This window comes from Propithecus coquereli, unplaced genomic scaffold, assembly GCF_000956105.1.
Source record: "Propithecus coquereli isolate 6110/MARCELLA unplaced genomic scaffold, Pcoq_1.0 Scaffold340, whole genome shotgun sequence".
Taxonomy (NCBI): domain Eukaryota; kingdom Metazoa; phylum Chordata; class Mammalia; order Primates; family Indriidae; genus Propithecus; species Propithecus coquereli.
In genome coordinates this window covers 1,587,073-1,594,332 of record NW_012149064.1, presented here as the reverse complement: position 1 = coordinate 1,594,332, position 7,260 = coordinate 1,587,073, and the positions used below count along the sequence as shown (strand labels likewise).

Below are 7,260 nucleotides of genomic sequence, written 5' to 3'. Positions count from 1 at the left end.
ACCCACAATATTGGATTTTAAACAGCACACATCACTATCACAGCCTAATGAGAAGCTAATTATAGGCTTGAGCATTAGGTGGCAGCCCTCCTCCCTAACCTCCCTCCAAGCGCAGCCACGATCAGCTCACATGGCTCTATGATTGGTCGAAGGCAAGGTTTCTGGATTCTTTAGTTTTAGAAAACCTCAAATCTTCAGAAATGGCTTGAACATCAAAATATATGACAGTTTCTTTGTGTTTATGTGTGTTGTGTGTGTGAGTGAGAACAATCTCACTTCATTTTACAAAATAAAAACAAAACAAAATGAAAACATAAAACCCAAAACTCGCAAATTTGGTTCAATTCTCTTTTGTTCTGAGGTGAGCCATAACAGCTGCATTAAATTCACAAAACATGTTCAACTGTGCACAAAATATTTTTCCTCTAAAAGCACAATCTGTGTACAAGATTAAAAGTCTGGTAACATTTCTGAACATTATTCATATCATACAAGTAGTGGTTGTTAACTTAAAGCTGCATTAGTAAAATTACAGTACAAGCATGATTAACTTCACGGATTGCAAGTTGCAGACTCTAGTGGAAAGCTACATTACATCTTCAGTAATAATTATCTTCCACCGCTCCAACACCAGAGGAGATCGGGCATCCCACGTGGCTCAGAAACAGTGGAACTAATAAAGCTCTTAAAAGCATCAGACTGAGGGTTGACACAGAGAGGCACACTATTTCCTTTCTGCTGTTCCAAAATGAACTGGTGAATAATTTCTTAAACCTGTCAGACAGAACTGAGGTTCTTCTCAAAAGTGTCATCAAATTTGGGACTGGTGACACAAAGTCACTGATATAATCTCTTCCAGTAGAGGTGGAAAAGCAACATGTACACATACATGTGTGATATCGTAGTAGCCCATCATCTAGGTATCCCTAGTGAATATTCTTTTGGATGGATCTCCTTTGCAGGATGTTGCAAGATCAGCATCCTGCAAGGAGATGAATGGGTTCATGTGTAGCCTGGGTACAGAGTACAGGAAGAGATGGCTGTCCATGAGGAGCCCTGAGTGTGTGTGCCTTAGCACCTTCACAAGCCATTCTCACAGCCTCCAGTGATGGTGTGCTCAACAGATCCACGGTCAAATCCAACTGCTGAATGGGACTCTGCCTGAAACAATATTCTTTGTCCTAGCAGTTCTGCCAAGACACATCCCACAGACCAGATGTCAACAGCGTTGCTGTAATGATGGCTGCCCAGCAGGATTTCCAGGGACCAATAACACTGAGTAACAACTTCCTGAGTCATATGATGGGATTCATCTAATTCTTCCACTCTGGCCAATCCAAAACCACAAATCTTTAGAACACAGTTGTTCACAAGGAGATTCCCTGGCTTAATGTCTCCATGTAAAATGCCAGCTGACTGGAGATATTTCAAACCTCACAAAATCTGATAAAGGAAAACTTTGATATGATGTGAGCTGAGTGGCTGAGGACAAACAATAATTTTATGTCAGTCACTCTGCATCAAATCTGTAACAACATATATTTCTTCAAAATAGTCAATGTGTGGAGGTTGAAACATGTCAAAGGCAGACAGTACATTACCATGTTTAAGAAAACATATCTTCAATTCTCAGAAGAGCCTTTTGTAAGACACCACATTCTGGAAGACGTTGGGCGTCTTTCTGAGTGCTACTCTCTTTCCATCTCCTGGATCTGTTACTGGCCAGACAACACCAAAGGCTCCATACCCAGCAGGTCTATCTGGTTCAATATCTGGCTGCTGTTGTGGATGATGCGAGTACTGGTAACAGTGCCATAACTACAGTAGGGACAGTAGCCCACACCTGAGCTGGGCCTGCTGCAGCTGGTCCAAGAGCCTGGCCCGGTGCTGGGGATGGGAAATAAGGCCATTGTTGCCCCAGGTTTAACACGGCTGCAGCAGCTGCCGAAGAGGTATGCTGCAGTACAGGGTATAGGGCAGCAGCTGACCCCGACCCCAGATGAAGATGGTGTGGAGGGTGGCGGTGGTGGTGAAGGTGAGTAGGAAGGAGGTGTGGAAGGTGGTGGTGCTGGTGGTGGTGGTGGTGACCTGCTACTGATGTGCCACCACTGTAAGCCATCATCGTTTTTACATTGGCTATTACATCACAAAGACACATTCAAAAAGTGCCCTTTGATTGGAAAGCAAACTGGGTCAAGCTATCATTTGGCCATTTAAAAATATAGTAATACCTCTCAGACCTGCTAGTGTGTTCATTGGAATCATTTCGGCTAAGTCTGGTAATTTTAGGAGTTTGGCTTCTGTATTTGCTCCCCCTTGGGCCAGACCATTAGGAGCAGCTAGGTGAAGCTGCTCAGAAATGAAATGAAAATTGTCCCACAGCAACATCAGAATAGAGTAATAGGTAGAGGCCTAAGGAGAACTCTTTTCAGCAACTCATTGAATTTTTTGGTCTCTCACAGAATACGTCATCTAGAAGGCTAGGAACTGGGGGTGCGAAGTAGAGAAATTGTGTTTAAAATAATAATCTATCCTTTCCCATATTGAAAGGGAATAAATTTTGCTCCATAAGGATAAATCAAGAAAATTATGAGACCCTACTGACTCCAGACATAAAGAACACCGAGCATTTGAAATTTAGAAGATATTTAACTATTTAATTCTTAAATTTCATTTTCTAGAATAGGATACTATGCCTACATAAGTTAAGAGACTAGCCCATAATCACAGAGTTAGTCAGTAGCAAATAAAGGACTATTCCATTGAGTCGAAATCCAAGTCTCTTTTCATGTTGATTCTAATTCCAGAATAAGTCCTGCATCCATCCCGAATAATTGTAAAACTAGGCATAGTTCATCCACTCTGTCATTGTACCATTATTTATTAAATGTTGTAATATCTAACAAGTGATGTGCAGTGGGGATAAAGCAGTGAACCAGATAAGATAGACTATGTCTTTGCCCTTAAAGAAATCATAGTATCATTGGAATAACACTCAAGAAGTAATTATAATAAAGTATGAGCTTGTCATATCATTGGAAAGACATTAAACAAGTAATGATAATAAAATGTGGTGATGGCAAGAGAACTCAACAAGACTCTAACAACATAATAATAGAGGTAAGTGACCTAGCTAGAGAAAATGAAAACAAAAATAGATCTGGTAAATCTAGATATCTGATAATTCAAAAAATATAAATTGAATTACCAGCACTAAGTTGAAAAAATATTAGACTCTATGGCAAGATCACCTTCTTGGCACATTTTAAACACCTCTAACTTATACAAAAAATAGATCACCCTAATGAGGACACAAATACTGATTTTAAGTGATATTACAAAATAATTTAGCAGGAGTTTTGTTAACTGCTAATGCTCACCTTAAATCATGAATTAAATAGCATGCTATTCAGTCTTGCAAACAGGCTGTGTTACTTTTTTGTAAATATAAAAATCATGCAGAAATCTCCTAAAGCAACAGCTATGATGAAAAATCTCCAAACGCTCCAAAGCAGCTCTCTTCTGAGGAACTTCTTGCAGTGTCCACAAATCAACCACCATTAATTATGGTTATTTCAGTTTCATGACTGGTCGGGCATGACTCCTGAAATCAGTGACAAACACACACAGTAACTGACCAAAATTCTCCTTTCAGAATGCAATTCATTTTATACTCTTAATCCATCTTAATTTTCTGCTTAGAAAGGGCTGTATTTTCCACCTGTGACTACTGGCCATGCACATTCTACAAAATCACCTATAAGAACTGGCCCTGCTCCTTCCTCATTGTAGTTAGACATATAATCTGCATTCATGTTTCCAAAATCTAGAAAAGGGTTCTAAATGTCCCTTGGAACTTATCTTTTGTGATGTCCCAATAAGAATGTTGCAAAGATCTAAAAATTTAAACCTTCTAGTAACACTGATCTCCAATATGCAACAGCCATTTCTAAACCTATGGAACCTGTAGTACACGCTAAGAAAGTGATTAGTCTTTTCTTGCTTATAAGTTTCTGTCACCTGCTCTGTGTACTACATATTCCCGCAATTAGATAGTATATTTGGAATATAGAATGATAGTGCAGTGATTATAAGCAAAAAGAAACAAAACTCAAGACACTCAATTCTGTCATTCTAGTGACAATTTGGAGTTGTTATTTGTATTTAAATTCTGAAACAGTAAAGCAAAGTGTAATTTATGAGATGTAATGTTTGTGTAAGTGCAAGATTTTGTTTATACATGAAATATTTTACTAAATTTGCATATGATCTTTAAAATTAAAGTGTATTCCTTTAAAATTGTTAGTTATTTAACAACTAAAGAAAACATCAAGAAAATATATTATTATATGTTTACTACTAAAAACATTGTGTTGTATAGGGGTCTTGAAAATTGCTCCAGATTTGGAGAATACCGATATGTCACTATTTTCAGGAATAGTCCGTTTTTACTCTCTCCAACTCATCCTAAACATCACTAGTTAACACAAAAGTCTTTCTAGACCATGAGCATATCATGTGAGCCAATTCACATCTCTGATTCCAGCCAAGATGGAGCAACAGGGATTAGAGTCACCCTCCCACCTAAAATAACTAAAGCCCTAGATGGAGACTGTCAATACACTAAACATAGGCAATGAAGAACAGTGATGCCCAAGAGAAGAGAAACAAACAACGTGAGCCATATGATTACCCTGGTTCACTGACTAGTGAGGTTTCAGGCTGCAGCAAGGGTGTTATAGGTTGAATTTACGTGCTGAAGTCCTAGCTCTGAGTGCATCAGAATGTAAGCGTATTTGGAGATAAGATCTCTAAAGCAGTGATTAAGTTAACATGAGGTCTTTAATATGGGCCCCACCCCAATCTGACCGGTGTCTTTATAGAAAGGAGATTAGGACACACTCACTCACATAGGGAAAATGATGTGAGGACACAGGGAGAAATGATTGTCTACAAGCCAAGGAGAGAGGCTTCCCTCAGAAGAAACTAATGTTGCTGACACCTTGATCTCACAGGTTTGGTCTCCAGGACTGGGAGAACGTAAGTTTCTGTTGTGTAAGCCTCATAGTCTACGGTATTTTGTTGTGATGGCCAGAGCCGACTAATATACAGGGGCGACCCACAGAGAGCCTGGCAGATGCCCTGAGGTGAAGAGATGGCGTCCAGGAGGCAAGGGCAGCCGGCACTCACAGGGCACAGGACTGGTGAGGAGAGAGCAGCAGAGGGTCCCATCCAAGGGCCCACCGGGGCACTGATCAGTACACGCACATAAGCAGAGATCACACAAAGCTGGGAATGTTGCCTCTTCCTGTCAGCCACAGTGCAAAACCTCACACTCTGTAGGGCATTGAGCAGAGTAACCAGAATAGTTTACCTTTAATAATGGGGCAATTTTAGCCACAGACTAAATGCTGCTCTAGTCCCACCTAACAAAGATCAGAAGCAAGACTCAGAAAGAACAAGCTCTTTCCAATTAACTTAACCACAGCCCAGAACAAAGTTAGAGAATGTTTACAGGAATAAAAAATATCTAGTGCCAAAAAGGCAAAATCCACAATGTCTGGCATCCAATCGACAACAGGGAAACGAGCAGAAAGTGGAACAGGGAAAAATATTTGAATAAATAATGGCTGAAGAATTTCCAAATTTTATGAAAACTATAAACTCATAGATCCAGGAATTTTAACAAACCCATAACAGGAAACATGAAGAAATCTAAAACGATGTACACCAAAATGAAACTGTATCAAGCAGGTGATAAAGGGAAAAATCTTCAAGGTAGCCACATGGAAAAATACACATGGTATACAGAGAAAGAAGATGGGATTAAAGCAAATTTCTTGTCATAAACAATTCAAGTGAGAAGACAGCAAAGTAACACATTTAAAATACTGACATAAAATCCCAAAACCCTAGAATTCTTTACCCAGTGAAAAGTATCTTTCAAAAATGAAGGAAAGATAAAGAATATTTTAGATGTACAAAAGCTGAAAGAATTTCTCATCAACAGTCTAGAATATTAAAGGAACTCCTTCACGCAGAAGAAAACCGATACCAGAGGGAATTCTGGATCTACAAGAAGGAAAGAAAAGCATCACAAATGACAACTAGAATGGTAACTATAAGGTGATTTTTTTATTATTTAAATTCCTTTGAAAAGTAATTGACTCTTTCAAGCTATATAAAAATGAAAATAATGTAATTTGGGGTTATAACACATGTAAAGTAAAATGTATTCAAGAATAGCACAAAGGCCAGAAGGGGAGAAATGGAAGCATGAGAGTGCAAGGTTCTTATAGTACATGTGAACCATGTAATATTAATGTAACACTCTTTGAAGATAAGCTGTGGTAGGTTAAATATGTATACTATACATTCTAATGCAACTTCCAAAATGGCACAGACAGGAATAATGACTAATAAGAGATAAAATGCAATCATATTATAAAATGCACTCATCACAAATGAAGACAGAAAAATAGGACAGAATTAATGCAGAATGAATGGGACAAATGGAAAGAAAATGGCAAGATGATAGACTTAAAACCAACCATAGTAACAATTATACTAAATGTAAATGGTAAAGGGATGTAAAAAGATATACTAACATAATCGACAGATAGCTGTTGTGGCTCTATTAATACGAAACAAAGTATACTTCAGAGTGAAGGCTATTATTAGGGATGAAAAAGTCCATTTATAATGATAAAGGTGTCAGTTAACCAAAAGCGCATAACGATCCTAAGTATTCATGAACCTAAAATCAGAGATTCGAATACATGAAGCCAAAACAGAAGCAATTCTGAGAATAAATCCAAAACCAAAAACTATAATCAGTGATTTCAACAGCCCTCTCTCAGTAAGCAACAGAATAAGAAGACAATCAGTAAGGATATAGATGTGAGTAACACTATAAACCAACTTGACCTAACTTACAGTTGTAGACCAATCCTCCTAAAGTCAATGAAATAAACATTCTTTTCAAGTGCATAGAAAACATATACCAAAAATTGAGCCTATAAAACAAGTCTCAATTTAAATGAATTTAAGTAAGACAAAATATATATTCTAACTACAATGAAAGTTACCTAGAAATCAATACAAAATATATCTGGAATATCTCCAAATATTTGGAAACTAAACAAGCCAGTTCTAGATCATCCACTGGTCAAATAACTAGTAATCAAAAAAGAAAATAGATAATATTAGCAATAAAGGAAAATAAAACCACAACGCAGGACAAATTGCAAGGTGCAGCTA

At 37.9% G+C, this 7,260-nt stretch overlaps 1 pseudogene; it reads right to left on the bottom strand.

The window, feature by feature from the left end:
* Nucleotides 1-609: 609 nt before the first annotated feature.
* Nucleotides 610-2,158, bottom strand: LOC105815625 (annotated as a pseudogene).
* Nucleotides 2,159-7,260: the final 5,102 nt, after the last annotated feature.